The sequence below is a fragment of the Sinocyclocheilus grahami genome, unplaced genomic scaffold (assembly GCF_001515645.1).
Source record: "Sinocyclocheilus grahami isolate Dianchi unplaced genomic scaffold, SAMN03320097.WGS_v1.1 scaffold27.1, whole genome shotgun sequence".
In the NCBI taxonomy this organism is placed as follows: Eukaryota; Metazoa; Chordata; class Actinopteri; order Cypriniformes; family Cyprinidae; genus Sinocyclocheilus; species Sinocyclocheilus grahami.
This window is the reverse complement of record NW_015505206.1, coordinates 2,670,653-2,695,281: the sequence shown is the minus strand read 5'-3', so window position 1 is coordinate 2,695,281 and position 24,629 is coordinate 2,670,653.

The window sequence follows — 24,629 nt, the reverse complement described above, 5'->3', positions numbered from 1 at the left end:
TGCCACAGGCACAGATGACACAGTTTTACTCAGCTATTATTGAGTCGGTTCTGTGCTCTTCTATAACTGTCTGGTTTGGGTCAGCCAGCAAATCAGATTTAAGAAGACTGCAACGGACTGTTAGGACAGCAGAAAGAATCATTGGTGTGCACCTGCCCAGTCTTCAGGACTCCAGGACAACTCCAGAGTGAAGAAACGGGCAGGAAACATCATCAAAGACCCCCTCTCACCCCGGACACAACCTGTTTGCACTTCTCCCCTCAGGCAGACGCTACAGATCTCTGTGCACTAGAACATCTAGGCATAAAAACAGTTTTTCCCCCATGCCATCTCCAGCTTAAACCGCTAACATATGAATCATTACCTGCGTTCTGTAATTCATTTCCGTAATTCATTCTACATCCTTAATTATTGCCTCTTTCTCAAGTATTATGTAAATACATATGCATATCTCTTTATTTATACAGTTCTATATAGAGTAAATGAAGCACAAATCTGTACATAAATCTACTGTTCCGGATTCATACACATTTATTGTTAAGTTTTACTATTTAAATGTTTTTTTGTTTTGTTTTTTCTGTTCTCATGTCAGATGTGTATGCATGTATGTATGTACCAGGAGCACCTTAAAAAACCACAACAAATTCCTTGTGTGTTTGCACACCTGGCGAATAAAGCTAATTCTGATTCTGAAGGCCTTAGACTTTCTATCACGTGATAAAACAGAAATAGAGAAAACTACAGGCACACTGGGTTCCCGCTTGTTCTGTAAACATTTGTGAATGTTGCTGCTATTATAGCGGGGACCCGACACATATCACTGGGAGCTGTTATCAGTTGTTTTTGGTTCACCTACAGCAGATGGAGGGTTTGGGCCCTGGCGTTGTGGCAGCGGCTGGAGAGCTCTCACAGGAGGAGGAGGATGAGCTGGGCCCACATGCTTTGATGGTTGTGGGGCCCGCCGTTTTTTAGTTAAGATCTGTTGGCTTGCAGCGAAAGAGTGGGAGAGTTTGGTCCCAGCATAAACCAGTTCCTCCATTTTCTGTGAGAAGCTTAGAAGTGGAGATGCTGGAGAGAGGGATAATGTGTCTGCTGAGCGGGGCTGTGGCTCTGGTGATTCCAGTGGCTGAAATATGTTGTCCTGGCTTCCCTGGCTGTTTTCCAGAAAGTCGTCCTTGGGTGCGGAGTCTTAGAGCTGTTCTGATACGTCACTGTCTGTCTGTGATGAGCTCTGTGGGCAGGGCTCAGCCAGGATAGTTTCCATGAGCAGTGCTTGTTGTGGCTGCGTGGTGTTATCAGTGTCCTTGTGGGATGTGTCAACCCCATGATGACTCGGAAGCTGATATGAAGTCCTGTCGTCACTCATACTCTGTCCAGGTGTGTGTGTGCCAGTCAGGTTGAGTAGTTTGGCACACACTACTGAAGGATGACAGAGGGAGAAATAGATGTTGTCCTTTAGCACTCTTGCAGCAAGTTTGTTTGGGTGGAGGCCATCCAGTTTAAACAGTTGTCTATGGCCCCAGAAAAGATTGAAGTTATCGATGAAATTGACTCCTTTTAAGCTGCAGATTCTTTGTAGCCATGTGTTCAGCCCAAGCAAACGTGAAAACATATCAGTTCCCCTTGCTGGGAGTGGTCCACTGATGAACGACTGAACTTCAAGTCTTCAAAGTGTTTCAAAGAGTTCTCTGAAATACTTCTTAAGGAGTTCTGACTGCTCTTTCCGAATATCATTCTTCCCCACATGGATGATGATTTGATTTGCAGTCTTGTGCTTCATCACATATTCCAGTCCCAAAGAGTTTTCAGTTTTAGTGTTTGCGCCAAAAATGTGTTGTTTGAGCACTGTGCTGATCTACTGAAGTAAATATCTTAGAAAAATACGAGAAAAGTACAGGAATAGGGGGCAAAGCTCAGAGCAGTAAGCAAGAACGTCCGAACGGTAGCGAAGCCGGAAGCTAACCAAGGACGACACAAGCATTAGGCTTCTGTCTCCAAAAACACCTTAATTGCATGGTTTCACAGAGTGCAAAGTTATCCGTGTGAGGCTTTTCTTTTTCTGTTTTAAAATATTGTACAATTTAAAATAACTGTTTTCTATTTTAATGTTACTTAAAATGTAATTTATTCCTGTGCTGGCAAAGCTGAATTTTCAGAAGCCATTAATCCAGTCTTTTGTGTTACATGATCCTTCAGAAATCATTATAATAATCATTCTAAAACTTTGTAATATCGTTTTTGATCAATTTAATGCATCCTTGCTGAATAAAACTATTAATATATTTTAAAAAAAATTAAGAATTGTACACTTGACCTTGAAATGCACTCCTTATGTTTAATAAAATGAAAAGACAAACAATAGTCACACTTAAGAGGCTAAAATGGCTGTCCAGTCGACTAAATATGCGTATTTAATTCTGTATTTTTATATAATATCTTATTCTTAGCACTCTCCTGATTTTTTAAATCAGACAGTCTGAGGAAAACATAATATGTGACTCTGTTGAAAAGAATATTTGTGCTACTTTATTACTGTACATGCACACTGGTAACATGAAATGATTGATTAATCGTTGATTTCTGTCAAGCCTTTGTTTGTTTAGTCTGCTATTCTCATATAATGATAAATCAAACATTTCATTACCAACAGTGATTCATTATGAGAACATTGCAACACATAAGACACCACTATAAAACACATAGTATTGGGTTTAGGACTTTATAAGGATTAAGACGTTATTAGCAGCATGTATTCATCCCACATCAGATATTATAGGATACGTTAAAGCCCTCTTATTTCCCTGGAGAGGAGAAAAGCGTAAATATATTTATTCTCGTGGGTTGTTAAGAGAAAAGGAGAACTTCTCAAAGCAATTTTCATATACTGCGCTTCCTCGGTCTCAGCGTTTCTTGTATCATTATGTATGATTACAATACTAGAGGGTCCGTCAGTGTAAAATGAAAGTGCACAAATTGTCCCTCAAGACGCTGATTATCATTACCACAGACCCAAAAAGAGCTGCTATTGTCAAAAAGGAGGCGTTTTCTGAGGTCAAACAAATGGCAATTGCTTGTTTGTAATGACAGGGGTGGTTTTTATTAGGCAAATGTTAGTAAGAACAGAGGAGGGTATATGAGAACATGAAGTGCGTAGGAAGCTGACTTTGGATGTTTTCCCCAGCTGACATTTTATTGCATCCACATAGATCCTGTGTGCATTTTCTTTGTTTGTTATGTTGTAAACATGGTCTGGCTAACATCCTGTTTCTTAACTGCAAGCCAAGCAAAACAATTCAGCAATTATACTATAATATATTATTATAAATTATAAAAATATATTTTAATATAATTATTTATAAAACATAACAATTATGTAATGGCATGTGTACTGGAGTTTGGTTAAAGCCCAACGGCACTGCAGCTATCTGCATTCATAGTCAAGTCACATCAGTGCATGTCTTTCATTTGTGTTTTCCAGAACCCTAACAGGACATAGATACCATAATGGAGAACAGCTTGTTCTCTGCATGCAGGGTCAGATCTCATTCAGGGCTTTATAGACAGCATTTGCAAATATGATATGATGTTGATAAGACAAATGAGCCAACAGAGGGCATCACATTTATCATCAGTTTATTATTTTTATTAATAGTAGTAATAATAAAGTAGCCATTTGATAAAATTCTATCTATCTATCTATCTATCTATCTATCTATCTATCTATCTATCTATCTATCTATCGATAAGAGTATCAATTGTCGTATAATAGTTTTTCTCTGCATGCAGGGTCAGATCTCATTCAGGGCTTTATAGACAGCATTTGCAAATATGATATGATGTTGATAAGACAAATGAGCCAACAGAGGGCATCACATTTATCATCAGTTTATTATTTTTATTAATAGTAGTAATAATAAAGTAGCCATTTGATAAAATTCTATCTATCTATCTATCTATCTATCTATCTATCTATCTATCTATCTATCTATCTATCTATCTATCTATCTATCTAGAGGTAAGAGATTCAATTGTCGTATTGTCTGACAGGTAAAAAGTATGTATTTATCCAGCTGACATGCTGCAGCAGTTCAGACCTGCCTGTTTTCCCTTCTGCACCAATAAACAAAAGCATTCCCACACGAGAGAGGTTATGGAAGGGGTGCCCTGTCTGGTACACTGCACAATTTTGTCAGTTTCTGCAGAAGGCAGTACAGCAAGCTTAGCACATGGAGGAAAACATTTGTATCTCATGAAAATGTAATAGTTACCGTATTAGCTGCTGGTGTTGCTGTGGCTCCTTGCCAGCCACTCTCACAGATAGTCATTGAAAGTTGCCAAGGAACTTGTGATTGCATGTAGAGATTGAAAGAGATGTGTACAGATGAGACGAGACGTGACATCACATTCAGGTGAAAACACGCACGCAGTCACTCGTCTGACAAAGGAATCTGAATGGGGAAGGTGATTGCTTTTAGTCATGCTCTGTTTATCATATATGGATGGGTGAGCTTTGTGCAACACTCTCTTGCTAAACTATTTAGCAAGAATGCTAAACCCTAACATTTTTATTCTTCACAATAGGGCTTAGCAGCTCATTTTCACATACAGATTTAAAGCAAAAATCACTTTTTTTATTTTACTTTTTATTGTGAAATGAATAAAAATGGTATCTGGTGGAATGGTTGAAAAAAAAAAGTAACGTTAAAAAGTAATTGGTAACACTTTAGTATAGGGACCAATTTTCACTATTAACTACTTGCTTATTAGCATGCCAATTAATAACATATATTGGTTCTTTATTAGTACGTATACAGCACATATTCTGCATGACCATATTATACATCCCTAATCCTGCCCAATACCTTAAACTACCTTACTAACTAATCATAAGCAGCAAATTAGTTTATTGAGGCAAAATTCGTAGTTAATGGTGTGTTAATAGTGAGAATTGGACCTTAAAATAAAGTGTGACCAAGTAATTAATTAAAATATGATTAATTTATGTATGTACAGAATATATATGTTTATATATATATTTATATATATGTGTGTATACACACACACGCACACACACACACACACACATATATATATATATTAATATATATGTGTGTATATATAAAACAATATAATGAGGATTATTTGTTCATTCGAAATTATGATTACATTTCCACCTGATAAATACTGTAAGCACTGTGGCCTTTAAAGGGCTTTTAATTCACCCAAAATGAACATTTGCTGAACATTTACGCACCTTCAGGCCATCCAAGAGGTAGATGAGTTTGTTTGTTTTTCAGAATTGTAAGGTAAACAGGTCAATAATAATTTAGCTCAAAGGGAATCATTTAAGATTTTAAAGGGAACGATTTAGGGAAATTTAGCCTTACATCACTGCAGTGAATGTGTGCCATAAGAATGAGAGTTCCAACTTATTAGAGGTAACTTTGTGTTAAGCAAAAAACTGCATTTTCAATGCAAATTAAATTTTTGGGGTTAACTATTCCTTGGAATATTTGTTTAATCAATCTTTTTTTAGATTGTGACTGCCAGTTTTATGGGAAGGTATATAGGTAATGAAGGAACTGATCACTCTCAATATGTCCTGGATGTGTCCGAGTTTATACATCAATGACAAAGACTTTGATGAGTGATGCCAGTTACTTGCAGCTGCATCAGTACAGAGACAAGGAAAAAAAAACATTTGGATCATTATTTTTCAGAAAGATGCGATATGAATACGAGTGGATTGAATCACTGATATGTTTGATTGCAGAAATTCCCTGATCTTTATATATATATATATATATATATATATATATATTGTTGTTTCCTCAAGTCTTTTTGCACCCCTGCGGTGTGTGATGTGTTTTATTAGAGCTGAGCCTTATAGCTGGCTCGTCGCCTCAGATTTATGAGCATAATTGATTTTAAATGCAATTTATCAAAACAAAACAAACAAAATTGTTAATAAAAAACTTTTATAATAATTAAAAAACGTTAGAATTATACAAAATATTTAGATTTCATACATATTTCATATACTATTTATATTAGAGTTGCTGTTTGCCATATAACAAAAATATATACTACTGTAACTGTGATACAATTTGCTTGATTTATTAAATTAAAATATATTTGTCCGATTGGATTTGAATGCAAAACAAAACACTAGAATGCCAAAAGAATAACATGTTACACTTAAGAGATGAATGACTAAGTTTCTAAAAAGGTTTTTCTTCTTGTGGTCACATCTTATAGCCTGATGGAAAGAAGTCAGCCACAACTGCAACCGGTGCCACTTCAGAAATGAGGTTCTTGATGCCCCTGGCTTTAGCATTCATCTGTAATAAATCCACGTTTCCAATACACACTTATAGCATTATATCGATCCACCTTAGCAGAAAATATTAGAATCACGAGTGGAAGAGTCGTCCAAACTATTATATAAAAGTCAATTCGATTTATTCACTCAACAAGCCCATTTAGTTGAAAAGGGACATGAATTAAATAGCCAGTGAAGTGCTGTCTTCTACTATGGGCTAACAAGCAGCTAAAGTTTACTCTGAGGTACACTATATGCTGAGTCATGAAATTAGGTAACTGGAAGGTAAATCTCATTGGAGCAGCAGCTTTACTGCTTTAATGAGGATTCATTGCTGTGTGTTTATGGCCTGGAGTCCTGTGCAGGATATTTGTAATAGTAACACAGAGATGGGCTGTATTATACAGTTTTACTAAAATAGATGGAGATATAGTGAGGATGAACCAGGTAACTGGCATTTAAAACACAGTCTTTTAATCACATTGCGGAATGTCTAATAAAATCGATTCGCACATCTTCTTGAAATCAATGCAGTCTTGCTTCAGCTTCTGTACCTCTAATTATGGAGTGAAGTGAACTCTTTATCACTGCTGTCATAGTCCATCTATAGCAAGTAATGAGACGAATCGTTCCCACACACTCGTTTGTTCATTCTCACAACGGAAGGGTTGCTGAATAATACCTTGTGAACCTCCCTCTTTTAATTAATATTTTATTAGAAAGATTTATAAGACATGACATAATACCCTCGTTTGAACCTCCCAGACCAGTGAAATGGCCCATCGGCTTTCAGCATCTCAATCAATAAGGCAAACCACTAAGAAAGTTTCCTGCCCTTTTTCCGGCCTCCATCTTTATCTTTTTGAAGAAATCAGCAAAAGTATAATTACGGGGGGACTGAACTGGGGTTTATCTGCCTCTCATGGGTGGAAATAAGGCTTTAATAAGGCCCAAAGGGAGTGAGTCTGTCTTGTCGGCTGCTGGAAGAGCTGTGTGTTCTGTAGGTGGCAGTGGTGCACTTTCACGTTCACACACACACAAGCTTATAAACACACCACTCCCAGCCAAGACTTAACATGAGAAAGACAGAGAAAGACCTCCAGGGAATATGCCCTATATTCACATTTTTCTACCTAGCTCAACAATTTAGATGAAGTAAAGTAATTCCTAAAGTACCAATGGATTGAAATTAATTGGTTAAAAAAGCCATAGATAGATAGATAGATAGATGATAGGCAGAAACATATTGTTAGTAAAATTTTTGAAGAATTTTATGGGGAAGATATACAATTACAACTTTTGTGGGGCATGAAATAAAAGTAATATAGTAGTGTAACTAATTACTGTTGCCAGAAAGTAATAAGTAAAGTAATAATATGTGACCCTGGACCACAAAACCAGTCAAATGGGTCATTGTCAGACTCTGTTCCATGTTTTGTGTGTGTCTTGCTCCCCATGTGCCTTCCTATGCCCTTATTTGGTTGGTTTCCTGTTCCTGTCCTGATTTATTAAGTTCATTTGTCCCAGGTGTTTCCCTTGATGTTTCATTGCTCCCAGGTGTGTCTCGTCATCCCCTCCTCCTGTGTGTATAAATAGTGTTCCCTGTGTGTGCTCCAGCGTCCGGTATTGTATGTTGATGAATGTCTAGGTCTACAGTTAATGCGTGAGTGTTCCATGTTCCTTTGTGTTCATTAAACCCATTTGGATTGATGTACTCCTCGTCTCTCTCCGTTCCTTGCTCCTCAGTCCGCTCAGCAGTGTACCTGTGACAGTCTTTAAAAAAATGTGGGATTTATACAGCATCTGAAAGCTGAATATATAAGCTTCCCATTGATGTATAGTTTGTTAGAATACGGCAATATTTTTGCTGAGATACATCTATTTGAAAATCTGGAATCTGAGGGTGCAAAAAAATCTAAATCTTGAGAAAATAGCCTTTAAAGTTGTCCAAATGAAGTTCTTAGCAATGCATATTACTAATAAATTAAGTTTTGATATATTTACAGTAGGAAATGTACAAAATATCTTCATGGAACATAATCTTTACTTGCAGTAATATCTTAAAGATTTTTGGCATAAAAGAAAAATTGATCATTTTGACCCATACAATGTATTGTTGGCTATTGCTAGAAATATACCCATGCTACTTATGCCTTTTTTTGGTTTTGTGGTATAGGGTCACATGTTACTTTTGAAAGGAGTAACTAGTAATGAGTAATACATTACATTTTTTGTGTAACGACCCCGGCACTGCTCAAAAGATTCATTCAGTAACGCAGATGCTTTCATAAAAATGCTCAGTTTCTTCAGATTCTGGTTTGTGTTACTATTTGTATATCTTGTATTTCTGCAGACCTATAGGCTACTCATTTGGCTGACACTTTTGTGAAACATCACCTTTAAACAAAGCTGGAGAATAATTGGCTGTTTCACAAGCACAGTAGCAGTCGAAGATATGTGATGTCAACTCATTATTTTTTAAAAATTACTTCACAGAGGTAAACTTTTTGAATGATCTCAGTTGTGGAGTTCATAATAGTCATCACTGTACTTAATATAATGAAACGGGAGCAAAGTCCTTTGGATAATGTGAACATGACAAGAGAAACACTCTTTACAGCCAAGCAGTACCTTGACTCATTAAGCTAGTTTCTAGTCTCATTATGAAGTGCACAAATTTTTAAACAAAATAATTTTAATTAGCTTCATGCTAGCATCACTGTCTAGATACATTAATTATTTGTGAAGCGTGTGAATTGTAAGGTTTCAAAAATAGGCAGTGGATAAAATGACCCCATTTCTAGTCTGTGAGAGGCAGACAAACCCACATGCCTCTTTTGTGCATTCGGTTTATTTTTTTTCTCCACACGCTCTTGATTAGCTCAAGGCTTGAGAGTTTTCTGAAAGTCAAAGTGCACCCTAACTCTCCTAATGATATAATTATTTGCTTAATATCAAATTAGAAATGCACATCAGCTGTGCTGCCGTTTCAGATTTTCCATGGATGTGCTAGCAGAGGGGAAACAGACTGTCCTCTACAAGCCCGGTCTCTAGGGACCGTCAACGACACGGCTGTCTTCCGATCACTAATCTATCATCATCTGGACAGATTAGTGAGCAAACAACCTGTATTCTCTGGCTGGACTGCAGTACTGTGAGTGGAGAATGACTGAGCTGAGACCTGATGATGATGGGTGTTTGGGATAGTGAAGAGTGAAGAGAAGGGACATGTCATGCCATTTCACAACAACCTCAGGGAAAGTGTCGGCTGCCAGAGCTCAGGATGAGAGCGAACAGAGTGCCATCTGCCAAGGGCACACCTCATGCCAGTGACTGTAAGGTCTGCTGACCTTCCACAGGCCTGCTGCTCCTCACTAGAGTAGACAAGAGGGTCATTCCTGTCATGCAGAACCTTTTGAACTCTGTAACTCTTAAAAAAATAAATATGTCTTCTGTGGTGTATTTCTGTAAAATATCTTCTTTTGTGTTCAACGTAATACAGGTTTGGAAACGAGATGAGGGTGAGTAAATGATGTTCATTTTTGGGATAATTATTCCTTTAATTGGCCATTTTTAATTTAGGCTTAAACCAAAGGAGTGAAGATATTTCAAATTCATCCATGTTCAATTAATACTGTGAAGAAATAAGTGAATACTATATTCAGCAGGTATGCATTAAATAATCAAAAGTGACAGCAAAGACATTTATAACATGACAATGTTTGAATGTTCTCCTTATCAGAGAATCCTGAGAATAAAGTATCACTGTTTCCACAAAATACTACTTTTTCAACATTGATAATGATAAATATTTCCTAAGCAGCAAATCAGCACATTAGAATGATTTCTGAAGGATGAGACACTGGAGTAATGACGCTGAAAGATTCAGCTTTGCCATCACAGGAATCAAATATATTTACATAAATAACATATAGTTTTTTTTATTCCACAGTATTACTGTTTTACTGTGCTTTTGATTGAATAAATTAAGACCTCTTTCAAAAACATTGAAAAATCTTACTGACTCCAAACCTTTGAACAGCGGTATATGATGGGGACATGAAAATTGCTGCAGAGTAGGAATGACGCAAGAAACAATGCAAAGACTGAACTCTTGAGGAGCTGACCAAAGAGTGCAAGAGATGAAACAAAGCTCTGTAGAATACATAATGTGCATAAAACTTTTCACTAGTCCATGGTCCATTAGGAATCATTATTTCAGACTGCTCTTTGATGTCTATCAATGGCTGTGTTGTTTTCAGGTATACAAGGCCACATGTTCTTATTTTAAATCAGCTCTTTTGCTTTTATCTATTTCGCAGTGACTCACAAAACTATCATAAATGCACACAGTGAAGACAAAAAACTGTTTGTATTAGTCCTCTCAAAGAATAGTAGGCCATTTAACAGCTACAAAATTCATAATCCCTTTATAGTTTCTCATTAACAGTGCTGATATTACTTTTACAGCTTCAAGAAGCCTCGGGTCTGTCTCTCCATAACGTTTGGAGATAATTAATATTTTAAATACTCACATGGAAGAGATTCACCTGGAATCATTGTAGAACTAACTACCATGGGTAAATAATTAAATAAATCCCAAAATAAAATAAATATATTACGAATTCACTGCCAGAGCTCAGGATGAGAGCGAACAGAGTGCCATCTGCCAAGGGCACACCTCATGCCAGTGACTGTAAGGTCTGCTGACCTTCCACAGGCCTGCTGCTCCTCACTAGAGTAGACAAGAGGGTCATTCCTGTCATGCAGAACTTTTGAACTCTGTAACTCTTAAAAAAATTAATATGTCTTCTGTGGTGTATTTCTGTAAAATATCTTCTTTTGTGTTCAACGTAATACAGGTTTGGAAACGAGATGAGGGTGAGTAAATGATGTTCATTTTTGGATTAATTATTCCTTTAATTGGCCATTTTTAATTTAGGCTTAAACCAAAGGAGTGAAGATATTTCAAATTCATCCATGTTCAATTAATACTGTGAAGAAATAAGTGAATACTATATTCAGCAGGTATGCATTAAATAATCAAAAGTGACAGCAAAGACATTTATAACATGACAATGTTTGAATGTTCTCCTTATCAGAGAATCCTGAGAATAAAGTATCACTGTTTCCACAAAATACTACTTTTTCAACATTGATAATGATAAATATTTCCTAAGCAGCAAATCAGCACATTAGAATGATTTCTGAAGGATGAGACACTGGAGTAATGACGCTGAAAGATTCAGCTTTGCCATCACAGGAATCAAATATATTTACATAAATAACATATAGTTTTTTTTATTCCACAGTATTACTGTTTTACTGTGCTTTTGATTGAATAAATTAAGACCTCTTTCAAAAACATTGAAAAATCTTACTGACTCCAAACCTTTGAACAGCGGTATATGATGGGGACATGAAAATTGCTGCAGAGTAGGAATGACGCAAGAAACAATGCAAAGACTGAACTCTTGAGGAGCTGACCAAAGAGTGCAAGAGATGAAACAAAGCTCTGTAGAATACATAATGTGCATAAAACTTTTCACTAGTCCATGGTCCATTAGGAATCATTATTTCAGACTGCTCTTTGATGTCTATCAATGGCTGTGTTGTTTTCAGGTATACAAGGCCACATGTTCTTATTTTAAATCAGCTCTTTTGCTTTTATCTATTTCGCAGTGACTCACAAAACTATCATAAATGCACACAGTGAAGACAAAAAACTGTTTGTATTAGTCCTCTCAAAGAATAGTAGGCCATTTAACAGCTACAAAATTCATAATCCCTTTATAGTTTCTCATTAACAGTGCTGATATTACTTTTACAGCTTCAAGAAGCCTCGGGTCTGTCTCTCCATAACGTTTGGAGATAATTAATATTTTAAATACTCACATGGAAGAGATTCACCTGGAATCATTGTAGAACTAACTACCATGGGTAAATAATTAAATAAATCCCAAAATAAAATAAATATATTACGAATTCATTTACTTTGGTAATGGCAGGGATCATTTTAATATTCAAAATATTTTACAAAGCAAACACTGTATATGCAAATATGTAATATTATATACAATACAATATTTAAATACAAAATATAATCACTCAAATCCCATTAACGTAATAAAGCCAGTTGACGTGTTGATTGATGTTATTCTCCCTCTCTTTGTATTCACAGCAACTCTGTGCATCAAACAACATTTAGAGCTGCTGGAGAAAATTCACGATAGGCATTTAATTGAGTTGTGGCCCACGCATTACTCTTTACATATTTGCTCTGCTATTCAAAAAAACCCAGGGGTCCAATCGCTTCAGCTGGGGTTAAGACCTCATTTGTCGTCTTCAGGAGTGATCTGAATTGCCTGATTGGGTCTTTGAAGCACCTCTGACATATAATCTTCTCATTATTTCTTCTGGCCTTCTCTTTATAGGTGCTACCAGGACTCCCCTCTTTTATCTCTCTGATTTAGAGGCTTGCAGATGGGGTAATCACAGGCAGCAGTGCCAGGGGTACGGTTCACTTTCCCAAGTGTAGACATGTCAATCAGGGCATTGATCCAGGCAGCAACTTCTAAAAGAGAATCAGATAATCTCATCAAGGCAAATAAGAGAGCAAACCCTATGGAAATAAAAGCCTAAACTTAGACTAATACAAGCTTCTCTTAACCATCAATCACAGCCGTGCTGATATTCGAATATGATTTTGCTTGCACAACAGCTCAATAAACAGTAACTTAATATTGTGTAACTTACATTTTACGCACAATATCGCCAATTACGTTGTCTATTTTTGCACCACCAACTAGTTTCAAACTAAGTCAAAGCAGAATGCAACATCATGGATCTTTTTTGAATGAATCGGTTGAGTGAATGATTCAGTGACTCACTCATGGGTCCTTTCCAAATACCCACACTTGAGGTCTTTGCACTTGACCACCTGTCCGCTTGCATAACGTATTTCCTGTATTTGGCCCAAGTGTTCAAGTGAGCATGAAGCCCATAAGGGTGTGTAGAACTTTTCATTACCTGATGGCACACACATATAGCGTTCAATTGAGTGGATGACTTAGTAACTAGCCTTGCCTCCCAATGTGCAAACTATCCATCCTAAATAGTATATGAAATTTGAATATGTGCATCCCAAAATATAGTGTGTTGAAAAATTAAGCCAAAAGTCCCCCAATTTTTTGTCTACAATTTCTGGTAGATTTTAGAGGATTTGGCTCAGAACTACAAACATGAATAAAGCCAACTACAAAATGGTGAATATTTGTGAGACCGATGGTTAGCAGAACGCAATTTTATGACAAGGCAGTATGTCCCAAAGCTTGCCTATACTCTTCAGCTATACTCAAAAGTATCAACTTATTCTTGACAAAAACAGTACATACTTTAAGGGCATGAAATATGAAAGCTAGCTGGGAGATAGCAGTCTCTTGTTTGTTCTTGAACTAATCATTTTTTGAGTGAAACGGTCGAGGGAACGATTCATAACTCATAAAGACAGTAACTCATCAGCATCGCCACCTACTGGTGTAACAATGTAATCTCCAGAAAATGTCACTGTAAAATTCACTGAGACTGGGAGTGAGTCAAACTCGAGGACTACACCTAGTTGTTGAATAAAACAAATTACATTTCATAAGCACATATTACTAAACAAGGACAAAAGGCTTCATTTATAATTTTTCTCAAATTGGATAAGTCTATAAACAGATGATGTAACTGAAAATATGAAGGGTGTTTCAAAAATGAATAACTTATGCATCCACACACTCCAATGCTTTGCTGTTTATTTGGGTGGTCTTATCTGTACTCAGCAGGGAAAGGCAGTGTGAGGGTGAGAGAAAGCTCCACATCTCCCTGAGAGGATTCAGAGGTGGAGGGGATGGCACACATCAAATACTCTGGATGGCATAAGAGAAATGCCCATTGCTTCCATTTCAGTGAACCCGGCTCGTGCTTCTGGTTGCAAAGTGAAGTAGCCTCATTCTAAAGATGGGGTCACGTGAACATTCACAGTCTGTGGTCTTCTAGAAACTGTAATCGCATGACAAACAAAGCCTACAGCACATTTTCAAGTATCATATAACATGATTAGAAAGAGAGAGTGAGAGAGATGATGGAACATTAATCTCCTACTTAAAGTCTGATTGAAAGAATGCTTGCATTTTTAAGTTAAATGTTTTCAATTAAATTTTTTAGCATTTTGCAATGAAGAAAATTACAGAATTTTGTTGGACTGCTTCAGTTAAAATCCTAATATTCAATAGTTAACATATCAATAAAATTTGTAAAAACGAATTATTATGATGATGATGATGATGATTATTATTATTATTATTATTATTATTAATAATAATAATAATAATTGAAAGTGGCAGACACCTTACATCTTGGTAAAAATAGCTACTCTTTATTTGTAAAATGTGAATGATTAATTTTTAAATAAAGCTATTTTTACTATACCACAAGAAATGTGACTGACTGACTAACTAACTAACTAACTAACTAAATATGCTTTTCACAGAGGCTTTTTAATTAACTTTTTTATATACATAACTTCACTGCTAATGTTGTTGGCGTCTCCTAATTTTTAAATTGTTTCTTGAACAATGCATCTGAATGAATAAATGTAAATTACGTAAACTTTTTTTTCTTCATTATTATTTAACATTAAGTGCCATTTGGCAACAACTGAAAGACACTCAGATTACTGTAGTGGGTGGAGGGGACACACAGGAGTTTTTATGGTTTCACACACACACACACACACACACACACACAGTCCCCCGATGTTAAATAGGGAAACTGACAGAGCTTTTACATCTCCTTTTGTTTAATATGGAACCTGATAATAGAGTTACTGAATTCAGTTTGTTTACACTGAATGACCTCCTAAGGTTTATAAAATTAAATGAAAGTTTCCAAAGTAATCTTTTGTGTGTGGTAAATGGCTGTAAATGATGATTCAGGACATTTTTAGCTATTCGCTGCAGTGCTGTGGCTAACAGACCTCTCAGGGCTAATAGCCTCTACCTTTCCTTTCAACTTATTATGTGACTGAAGAAAGAGTGCAGCTATTAAAGATTGGCTCAGTCTATCAATTCAAAAACAGCTGAAGATGCAGAAAAGGCTTCTGTGAGAACGTTGAATGAATTTTAACATCCTGGTCTCTTAGACCTCAAATAATATATGCCATATTTTAAAGAAAGGCCTATTCATGAAATATCCTGCCAGTTACTCTCCCACACTTGTTGGACTGAAAACGAGAATTTGTTAACAAGGGTCTCAAACTGCTGGGGTTCAGTAGACAGGTGTTGTTCACCACCAGGGGATGAGGTAGTTACAGTTTTTTCAATTGCTTACACACTAAAATTAAAACTTTCCCACAATTAGCAAAACCTTACACTCAAGGAGCAAAACACCGGCCTAGATTTGCACAACTGTAAGCACATTGTCAGCTTCACACTTTTTGTAAAACATTACACACAGTGATTTGCAAAACACTAAACACACTTGTATGCATTTGACACAGAAATTGATCATGATGTCATTTCCTTGCAATTTCAAAGCAAAGGCTCTCAAATGAACACACCCATGAACCAATTGGTTAAACACAGCCACCAGGTGTGCACACACACTGGTGCTTAATTGTAGACACACCAATCAGGTTTAAGCACTATAAGAAGGCAACAGGTAAGTTCACCTGTCTTCAACAAAAATGGACGGTGTCAGAGGAAGAGGAAGAGGGAGAGTGCGGATGAGAGGGAATCCAGAGAGAACAAGGTGGAGGAAGAGGAAGAGGGAGAGGAAGAGGGAGAGGGAGACCTGGAGGAGGGGTAGGACATGCACAAAGAAGACAACCAAATCTGTGTAACGAAATTCGCTTTTGAAATGCTACAATTGTGGACCATGTAATAAACCACGGACTAACACTGAGGGAGGCTGGACTGAGAGTACAGCCTAACCTAAGCAGGTACACGGTGGCATCAATAGTTCGGACATTTCGTCAAGAGCGCAGGTGAGAAACTAATCTTCTGTCAACAGAAAATCCATAGTTTACTGCATGTACTATATCAATAGTTTTGGTATCTATTCGTGTATCATTTTACAGTAAGCTACATGCATTTTGTTTGGCCATCATAGGATTGAACGTCGAGAACACCAAGGAGGGAGAGGCCCCATATTCACACAGGAACAAGAGAGAGCGAGAGATCATAAACCTCGTTTTGGCAAATAATGCAATCAGACTTAGAGAAATTCAAGCCCATATTGTCAATGATCACCCAATTTTCAATAATGTCCAACAGGTCTCTCTGTCAACAATAGCCCGTATCCTTAAACATCAAGTTCTGATGAAACCACTGTATAAAGTGCCATTTGAAAGAAATTCAGACAGGGTGAAAGTCCTGTGGCGTGAATATGTGGTGGTACGTTTTGTTCACTGACTGTAGTATTGTGTACTGCACACACAACCTTTTTACTGTACATGTAATTTTACTGTATAGCAGACCTACAGTATATTGATCTACACAATGTGATATTTTGCTGTATTTCAGAGTTTTGCAAAAGGATGCGGAGGAAGTCCTGCATGAGTTTTATATATATTGATGAGGCTGGATTTAACCTGACAACAGTGAGAAGGGGAAGAAACATCATTGGCCACAGGGCTATTGTCAATGTACCAGGGCAACATGGGGGTAACATTACCCTTTGTGCTGCCCTTACACAGAATGGGGTCCTCCACCGCCATGCCAACTTGGGTCCTTACAACACTGACCTCATTCTTAAATTTTTAGACAGATTACACAATATTATCACAGCAGCAAACCAAAGGGACCAGATGCAATACATTGTCGTCTTGGACAATGTAGCTTTCCATCGTTCTGCTCTGGTCCAAAACTGGTTTCATCAACACCCACAATTTACAGTTCAATACCTTCCACCATACTCGCCCTTCCTAAACCCCATCGAGGAGTTCTTCTCAGCATGGCGGTGGAAGGTTTATGATCTCTGGCCCTATGTCCAGATGGCCTTCATTCAAGCTATGGAGGAAGTATGTGATCAAATTGAAGCCGCGTCCATACAAGGGTGGATTCATCACTCCAAAAGATTCTTCCCACGTTGCCTTGCAAATGAAAATATAGCTTGTGATGTTGACAAGGCCCTGTGGCCAGATCCAGCTAGGCAGAGAGATGTTAGGTTTTTATTTTTTATTCTGTACTGAACTGGATATGTAATTTGTTACAGTATTACTGTAAGCTAACAGTACAATGCTATGTTTAGTAATACTGGAAAATGTTTTGTTGAAATGTTCCGTATTGACTTTTTTTTGTTGTTGATATTTTCATTAGTCTGCACAATTGGTGTCATGTGGTGTTGGTGAATTCATTTTTACACTTTCTGTGTAAATGCTGAAAGTGTTTTAGGTTGAGCACAGGAGTGTTTAACTGATTCAAACAGAATCGGACCATATGATGGTTGTGTTTATGACAACAAAATGAGGTTTTTATAAGACATTGCATAGTTTTGACACAAGTGTTCCATTTTGCAAATTATCTGAGGTGTTGTGCTACTTTGGTGTAGTATTGTGTGAAGGGGTTTTAAAAACCGGGCCCTGTTTTCAAAATTGTGCATAAGTAATTGAAAAAAAATAAACATAAACAGTTTTTTTTTACAACCTTTTTGACACTGCCATACTTTGAAGGTACATAGATGTCAGTTAGACAAAATGATTAAGATTTAAGTAGCCATTCTAGCATATAGTGTTCCACAGTGTTTTCAACAGGAAGTGCAGGGGACTTTTAATTAAGATTATTTGACTGGAGGAAACTGGATTTTAGGACACTGTTGGATGTGTTTTCCACTCTAAATGGACAAAAATGGGAATGTAATTTCATCTGGCACATGGGATTTATTAACATATCTTTTTTAATGGATTATTGGGAAACAAGATGGGGAACTCTAAGATAAGATGACAACGGACTTGTAAGATAAATATTTTTTAAATGTTTATTTTTATTTGGAGTAATACTTTGAGCCCTACTTAGGGATGGGACTAAAATGGTTTGTTATTGGTAATGGAGTAAAAACGTAGGCCTATGGGACTAATTCTGTATTGAGTATCTAAGAACAGTGTTTGAATATTTGAAAAAAATATATATATTATCAGCTTTGTTACACTGTGAATCATCTGTACAGTTATTTTAGCAGCCATTATGGTTTTGATTTTTATTATTAATGGATGGACAGGCCTTTTTGGAGTTCAGGTAGTTTTATCAAGCGACTAGAAACGCAATCTGGTTATAAAATAATGGTAAGAAATGTAATTAAAGGCTAAAAGGTAATAGCAATCAATTAACATATGATATATGTAAATGAAATGTTTTTTATGTAAGTCATTCAGGCAAAATAAAGTGGCTTGAATAACTGAGCAGCATGTCTGTCAACCGACAGGCACTCCTTATGTCGGCAGCATTGATTTTACGGTCTGTCTCACGACGTAAAGCAGCGCAAATTAACAGCATTGCATACTAAACTCGCCAAAAACATTTAACATGCACTATAAACCTATTCATCCCCACAATATTTTGCAATAAAGGATAATTTTTTATTGAACAAAACCTGAAATCTAGAACCTAAACTGCTTAAATAATTTGTATTCTCTCAGATTTAGTGAATAGAAAGTGCTGTTTGTGAGCAATATAAACCTGCAGGCTGTTAGTTTAAGACCCCTTGTGTATAATATCTGCCATTATAACGCACATTAGACTATGTGTCAGGATGATCATCTCTCTTCTTTCACTACCACATGTGTTTGACTGTGTTTGGCCCTGACAGTTGATGCAACACTAAAGCCTTGCTAATGGTGGCGGAGGTTAGATGTCACCAGAGGTTTATAAGGGAGTGGGATATCCTGTCAACAGCGTTTTAGACAAATGGCAACCTTTACTTATCCACGCTCTACGGTCTCTGATTAATTAAACATTCCATTAATGTCAAACAGCATTAGTCATGTGAAGATCCTCTGGCTGCGGTTTGGAGGCGAGAGAGCTCTGCAACTGAACCCACATTTGCGCTGATCATATATCATATGTGTAATCATACATATCCAGCTATATGTAGGTTTCACACTGAAATTATGACAAGTAAAGCTATAGCATAAACATACATGGGCATAAAGGTTGGCTAACCATGTGGTTCTTTCAGGCTTTGTTAAGCAAGATTGGTGTAAATGCCATGCACTTTTGAAAGTTCAAGATGGCAGCTTGCTCTCAGCAAGCTTTACTGAAAAAAAAGAAGTCATTTTAAAGAGGCATTAAGTTTCGTCTTGAAGAATACTTGTTTAATACAGTATTGTAAATCATTGGGTGATGTTGCTAAGTATTTAAAGATCTGGGTCTAAGGTTGCTGACTTGGTTATGATTAAATAGAGATTTGTTCTATATGGTTTAATGTGTCAGGGTTGGTTGGCATGGCCCAGTAAACCCCTGCTGGTAGACGCTGGAACTACACCATCTTGTAGACTAAAACAAATATCTTTTTCCATTGATGGCTGTTCAAAAGTGACCATATGTTCTGTTGCCTCAATCAGTAACAGGTGGCGTTTTGTATGAAGCGATCTTCTAAGGATACTGGTGTCAATTTGCCTTCCAAGGCACCATAATGTGATGCCTAATGATCTGAAACCAAATCAAATTAGTTTTATAGAAAAGCGAGTAAATATTTGCTGGCTAAAATTCGTATTTCTTGACAGAAAATGAATCATCAGTTATAATGTTTTTTCTTTTAACTGCTCCTTCAGAAATATTTTTTATTCTTTCAGCCAGCAACCCAAAGGCCAAGCTTGGCAGTGTTTTAATATTCTGTGAGTGTAGCTATAAAGCTGTACTTGTATCTCTAGATTATCTAACATGACTTTTGCTGTGCTTCTCACACATGTTGCCTCATATCTTTGCTATAAGATGAAGATTTGTACAGTCCGGTGTTTTTGTTGACATTTAGTTGGCATTTGCTCTCCCTGTTTTCAGTTTTCTTTATGCCCCCACGGTTGATTTATATGCTGGTTTTAAGGTAGTAGGTTGTATAGTGGTATTGGGTTAAAGGGTGCATATACTGGGGGAAAATAATAGATTAACTAAAAGGGATACAGCTTCTATTATATTTGCCAATTGAGTTTAAAACATATTAAGAGAATTTAAGAGGAAAGTAAGAGTGTAATTTCAAAATGAATATTATTTTTAGGATTTCAGAATATATTGGTAGAACATTGGTTATTGACCATGTTTTTTAAATGATCGGTTTTGGTTGACATTGGATATTTAAATGTGCATGCTAATTTTTTATTTTTATATTTGGATCACCTTTTCCATAATCTAAAGCTCATTTAAAGTAAATCTAATAACTAATTTAACACTGTTAAATCTCAAAATTGAACATCCACCTTTCATACTGTACATTTATCATCTTGCGATGCCTAAATTCACATTTACAATGATTAATTTGAGCTTTTTTGCTACTCTATTATTTTGTCTATATATATAATTTTTTATATATAAATTTCTATTTTTTATTTTATTTAATTTTTTTTATTTAGACAAAATACTATATGATTATGATAGCGGTAATTTATTGGTATTGGCATAATTTTAATATTTGTGTATCCCTATTGGCTTAAGATGTAAATGACATCTATATTTCTAGATGTAAATAAGTCAGTCTCGAAGGATCATATAACTAACTTCTTGGCTTAAACGTTCTCTACATGCATTGATTTGACTTTTTGATGTCGACTGGAAGTTTTTCTCCTCCTGCTTAGAAGAGCTAGTAAAGGACTGGGCTAGTGCTGGTAACAGGTGTATAATAGGTTAGATAGTATGAGCTCTCAGCTGTAGAATAGTTCATATTTCCTCTATCGTGAGCATATGTGCTGCTTCAAAGGACAAGAGATTCTGCCTACTGAAACGAATCCCCCCTATCAGGGAGAAAAACATGGCAGAGGTTTCACAGATCATTTTCCAGCCTGAATCTGATAAGATGTTGACTAACCATGATTTCCTGTCACAATCAGCAAAAACATGAGAGACATTAGACATGGACACAGAATACAGCAGCTCGTTGAAGCTCGCGGAGGAACACGTCTGTCCTGGTTTCGGAGCTGCTGTCATTTACATGCCTTTCATCTTCAAACCCCACATGCTCCAGGGGGAAATGCTTCACTTGAAGATACGGTTCAATAATTCAGAGACACGAAAGGGATCTGCGCTCTTTAAGACTTAGAACCAGGGATGCTGATTGAGACAAGTTTAGGGCGACTTGCTGGCTGTAAGTGGTTTGCCACCTGCTCTCTTTTTAATTTGCCATGTGGTGGAGGAGTAGAAAGTGGAAAAAGACAAAAGGAAAGCAAAGAAAAGAACAGGACAGTTATTTTTTGAGACATGGGGCAAACTTTTACGGGACATTATTATTATTATTGGTGTTTATTATTATTAAATAACAACATTTCTGCTTTGAAATTATTTTATCAACATTTTAAGAATATTCTTTTCACTCTCTTCCCCTAGCAGATTGTAAAAAAAAACAAATTTCATTAAAAAATTGCTAGTAAAGTTCACAATTATTTACGAAGAAATGGCAAGTAACACTTTGAATTAAACATGAAATTTGAATGTAGAAAGACTGAAAAAAACTGTTATAAGAAAAAAGAAGTAATGTATCTTTATTATTATATATTACACAGAAAGAAGTGGTATATATTTTAATTATAAAAATATTATGTCTTTCAAAATAATTCACATCATACTTGTCACAACTCTCAGATTTTATATATGAATTTATTTATTTAAAGATGTTATTTTGCTTATAGTTAAAGGCTTATATTTGTTGCATAAGCACCATGTTATGTCAACTCCATCACACAATTACGGAAAATGTTTGCGATGGAAATGTTTCCCTTTAATTTTAAGTACGATAATTATCAGAAAAATACAAACTCTGCTGCATTTAATACTTGACATCCTTCTGAAACCATCATTCAGTTAATTTATTCTTTGAAGTGAATGCTATGTGTCTATATTTAATACATTTGGTGCATTATTATTATTATTTTTTTTTTTTGTATCTGACAGTGTTGCGGCATTTTCAGGAGTTTGCACCCAAACATGGTGAACACCTCGAAACACGATGAACAGATTAATCCAAAATAGTTCCTTAATACATGAACTTTTCCAGTTTTGCCGCCTGATTTTCTTAGTACCCAAGATGCAGTGAGAATGAATCATCAGCAGCCTTTTATTGGACTTTAAGTAAACATAAGTAAAGAGCTCCATTCACCCTTCTTTTAATTTCAGTGTAGGTGTACAAGCATTAAAGTTCAACTACTGGAAAAAGTATGAAGTAACACTGCAATTAATGGTTGCAGCTCACAATTTCCATTGTCAAATTTGTATTTGTTAATGAACCACTCACAGTTTGCAAGGTGACAGCTGTAATCACCCCATATTCTGCGAGGTGAAGCTGTAATTACCCTGTGCTGTCCACACGTTACTATTGCCTGCATTTACATCAGCAACACAATGTAGAAGTATGGCACAACCTTAACACCCATCTGTCTGAAATGCATTGGATGTATTCATCCTGTGTGGAATGGCTGACAGATAGCTACTGCCCACGCCTCTGTAATTTACAGACATTAACCACATTCACAAGGGCCTGGCAGTGTCAGTACGAAACGCTTTAAGCAACTCCTTAATTTACTTCATTGCATGTCTAACATGAATATTTGTATATAAAAGATGCATTTAAAAGAGAAATACATTTGCATTTCAATATTTCTTTTGAAATAGACGTTGACAGATATTTATATTTGGAGTTGACAGACATGTGATGTTTCTTTTCAGGAATTAACATCATGCAAAGCTAATTCCTAGTCTATTTACCATCCAGCAGACTTTAAAATACATGTGGGAGGTCTTTCAAAAAGGCGGTTGAGTAACAGTTTATTTTCCTGCAGTGTTAGTATATCCCAAGGGATTCAAAGGAAAAGGAAAATTCGCTTCAATTTTACTCACACTCAGGCTGCTTCATCAGAACAGAGTTGGAGAAATTTTAAAAACATTATAATAATCCACAAGTAATTGTTATGACTCCAGTTCGTTCATTATCGTCTTGTGACGTGTTTGCAATAATAAACAAATCCATCAATAAAGGTCCATACATTACATGGCTTTTGAAATTGATTTTAAAGATTTAAAAACGCTGGGCATCATACACTTACCAACTTTGTAAACAGGCACAGAGAATAAACTAAACGACTGAGGATCATAAACCACCTTTCCTCTGTCTCTGACATTTGGATCCGACATTTTTAGTTTCAGACTTTGATTCCATCCAGTCGGAGGATATAACATGTTTGATATTTTCAGCCGATTTTAGAACGCATATTGTTTTCACTTGTCATGCACCTCCTCGGATTAAGGTGCATGTTTCTGTTTGAGTTCGTTGTTATTGGAACAACTTTAAAGTCTGGTAGTGTATAATCCTCAGTCCTTTATTAGTGTATGACGGTCAGTTTTTCCTCTGTGACTTTACGAATTTTATGATGTCTAGCTTTTCAAATTCTGATCAGATTTTAAAAGTTGTGTAGCGTATTTAAGCCTTAAAATGCTAGGCATCATCAATGTTGGGTAAGTTACTCTAAAAAAGTAATTAATTACTAGTTACTAATTACATCTTTAACAGTGTAATTAGATTACTGTACAAATTACTCTCTCCAAAAAGTATTTAATTAATTACTTTCTAACTCCTATATCAACCTCGACAAGTTAATGATACAAGGATAGACATGAAACGGTGCTTTTAATTCTTTCAAATAAATAATAGATAACTACATAAATTATTCTGGTCACATTTTAGATTAGGGTCCAATTCTCACTATTAACTAACTATTAACTATGACTTTTGCCTCAATAAACTGCTTATTAATACTTAGTAAAGTAGTTGTTAAGTTTAAGAATTGTGTAGGATTAAGGATTTAGAATATGGTCTTGCAGAATAAGACATTAATATGTGTTTTTTAAGTAATAATAAACTAATAACCAACAAGTTAATAGTGAGAATTGGACACTAAAGTGTTACCAATGTTCTTATTAACTCACCAAAGTATTTAAAGTGAGAAGGGTACATAAAAAGCATGCATTTTAAGGTTAGACTTTAAATGTTGATGTATTGTATATAAATGTTCTACAGTCTATACACAGTATTAAATTCAATTACATAAGAAGTAACTGTAATTAAATTACAG